We start from the raw sequence: 3453 nt of genomic DNA, 5'->3' as shown, positions 1-3453 counted from the left end.
CTACTTAAACCATTGCTTTCTTCTATTTGTCTAGATCATTCCATGTCTCTCCCTAGGGGGACCACACTTTGCCTGCTAAAGCTGAAAAGCAAGAGCTCTACATGAGCTATTTTAGAGAAGAGATGACTCTGAAGTTGAGAGGACTGTTGCCATTTCTCTTGGATCTACCATTCCCTTAGGCCAGAGAGGTACAATTTTATGAAGTCCTTGGTAGCAACAACTGAAATAAAAATGAAACAAAACAAAACAAAATAAAAAACCCCAGAAAAACTAGAATGTCAGAATATCCAAAAAAAAAAAATCTCATATCTATTCCTTTATGTAAGTGGTTGACATTGTCTCAGTGAAATTAAGGTCCTCTTCCATGTTGGTTATTGTCAGTTGTTAACTGGGCTGTTTTGGGTTAGAAAAATGTCCATGGGTTAAAGTTAAGAATATCTTCATATACTTGCTCCTTTAAAAGCCCATCAATCTCTTAATTACTTCCTCTCCCTAAAGATAAAATAAAAGGTAAAATTCCAGTTATAAGAGTGCAGTCTTAATATCAATGGTGGTAAAATGGATTTTTTTTTTTTTTTTTGGATTTTTAAAGAATATGGAATACTTCACTAATTTGCATGTCATCCTTGTGCAGGGGCCATGATAATCTTCTCTGTTTCATTCCAATTTTAGTGTATGAACTGTTGAAGCAAGAATGAAAGGGGATTTCTTAATTAGCAGCAATAGGAGCAGGGAATCCCAAATACCAAGAATAGATAGTAGCCAAGCAACTCACACATAAGGGATTCTTCACCACAATACATTACTCTTTTTTAGTCCTACTGAAATATCCAGGAATGGATACAAATTCATTAATTTCCATATAAGATCATCTATCAGGGGCTCTTGTTCTTATGTGTCTAGAATACTATACATCTCCCATTGTCCTAGAATTTACTTTTATATAGTCTACACTTCTTACAATCAGTACAATTGCAGGTACAGTCTAAGTAAAGGCTGGGAAAGACATAAGAGAATTATCCTGAATACTCACAAGAATCTTCTTTAACTAAGAATCATTAACTTCAAACATGTACCCTTAAAAGCCCATTCCTCATTTATTATGGTGGGTTTGTAGAAGCAGTCAGCCTTTAGATCATAAGGGGTAGCCAGGAGCCAAAATCCTAAAAAAAAGTTCAACCTTCCATTGCCATTTCCTAAAAATGCACAGGCTATCAGAGATATTATCAAAAATACCCAGAGTTTTTATTGGCAATTTCAGGTTCCATTCTTACCATTGTCTCTACTCACTTTCATATTAAATCACATCAATGTGACAAACCCTTAGGAGTATGCCAAATGAGCTAGGCCAGGCTCAAAGGATTGATCTGGGCTTAGGACTAACAAGCAATCATTCGATTTACCTGAGATTACTTCCACTTAGTTTTACTGCTCAACCAGGAAATAAGCAATATAATATGCACGTGTTAAAGGCAACACCTTCCTATACTTTTCAGGTTCCTCCCCTTGGCACACCTCAGGTTTGGAAGTCTTGGTACTCTCAGTGGAGAGTCACTCTGATGAAGAAAGCCCAGAGACTGGGGCTTGTTGGATTTTTTTCTCCCCAGGGCCAAACTCTATTCTAGGGACCGACCATCATATTACAACAGTAACCATTTCTTGCTATGCTACCATATATACATATTCCATTTCTCCTCCATCAGAAGACACAAGATGGTTTGGCAAGTCTGGTCATGGCCTATCTCAGACACTACCTGAAATTATATATAAAGGATGAGCATATCATTACATCTTTATTTTTCTGAAGAGAAATGCCTTTCATCTGAGTGATCTGCAAAACAAAACAGAGGTGTCTGGGTGGCTCAGTCAGTGGAGTGTCTGACTTTGGCTCAGAGCATAGTCTCAGAGTCCTCACTCAGTGGGGAGTCTGCTTGTCCTTCTTTCCGTGCCTCGCCCCCCTGCTCATGTTCTCTCTCTTAAATCTTTAAATACAACAACAACAAAATTCCCACTGTTACAGAAGATGCCATTCAAATAAGGGAATAAGTGATACTGTAACTACAACATATGACAAAACAAAATACCAAATGTTCTATTTTAGGAAAATAGTCTAAATTAATTCTAATTTATGGGGATATAGATTCACTCACATTAGTGAATTTCTAACCAGAAAATTAGATTTTACTTATCTGAGTCAAATTCCAGCAACTATGTCTGAGAAATGTCCTATCTGTTGAACACTAAAATCTGGTATCAGACACAAAAAGTGAATCAGGTGTTTTTTTCCCTCATAAATGGGATTCTTATTGTACCTATCATAACCACATGCTGTAGTTTTCGAATCATCACTAATTCTGCAAGGGGAGTTTCCAAATGTACTGAAAACATGGTAGTCATTCATAAAGCAAGTATTATTTACTGAAAGCTAGGGATATTTTTTTCCAGGAAATTCAGTGGTATGGGAGGCATGCTTTAAAAAAAAAAAAAGATTTGAGAGAGAGAGCAAGCACAAGCGGGGCTCGGCACAGAGGGAGGAGCACACTCCTTGCTGAGCAGGGACCCCAAGTTGGGACTCCATCCCAGGACCCTGGGATCATGACCTGAATCAAAATCAGATGCTTGACTGACTGAGCAACCCAGGTGCCCCAGGGGGCAGACTCAAGGCAAAGAATGAGAGATAGAAAAAATTCTAAGATAAATAAATGAAAGGTTATTTTGGGCTATTAAGAAAATACAGAAGAATAATGTGAGGGAAAGAAGTAAAAGGGGGAAATTTTTACCACAGGCGAGGTAGTCAGAAAATGCCACATTAGGTCAATATAGCTAAATGTAAAATAGCAGCTAGCATAGAGTTAAAAGATATTTTCTTTGTCCTCCAGAAACAAACAATATGAAAATAAATATATGAAAATAAAATAGTATAATGAAATTTCATAAATGGCATGATTGAAATCTTGAGCTGTGGAAATATGGACAAGGAAACAAATTCTACCAGTGCAAAAGCCAATTTGGCTAATCTGTATGTACTAGCTTTTTGAAATGAATTTGGGAAATAAACAGATAAAATGTGCAATATAATTTTTTAGAATGCTGTTGTAATATAATTAGGCTTATTTTTGTCATTATTTCAACTTTTTTATAATTAATTCATCCTACAAATTGCCTGTTATGAATGTACTGAGCTAAATTTAGTTGCAGATTCATTCATTTCAGAAAGATTAAAGGTCATGAAGAAAATGATACTTATTCAGAAACAGGAAGCAAGATCAGTCTAATGGTATCTTAGATGTGCTTTGGGTTTGGAGAACATGATCAATGTTGAAAGAACTAAGAAGTGGATACTTGGTTTGGAATGGTTATTGACAGGCTAGAACATAAGCAGCACACAGGTCAAATTCAAATCATAAAGTTGGCTCAATTCTACTTAAAAACATGTCTTGAACACACACAGAT

General features: G+C 36.3%; 1 non-coding gene across 1 annotated transcript; it reads right to left on the bottom strand.

Moving 5' to 3' along the window:
* Positions 1–589: 589 nt before the first annotated feature.
* On the bottom strand, positions 590–692 carry LOC112923815 (U6 spliceosomal RNA). The gene has a single exon (XR_003235768.1). It is a non-coding gene; the product is annotated as a U6 spliceosomal RNA (small nuclear RNA).
* Between the last annotated feature and the right edge of the window lie 2761 nt (positions 693–3453).

Source organism: Vulpes vulpes, chromosome 6 (assembly GCF_048418805.1).
Source record: "Vulpes vulpes isolate BD-2025 chromosome 6, VulVul3, whole genome shotgun sequence".
Classification (NCBI taxonomy): Eukaryota; Metazoa; Chordata; class Mammalia; order Carnivora; family Canidae; genus Vulpes; species Vulpes vulpes.
Note: the sequence above shows the minus strand (reverse complement) of the source record. Positions and strands in the feature narration are given on the sequence as shown.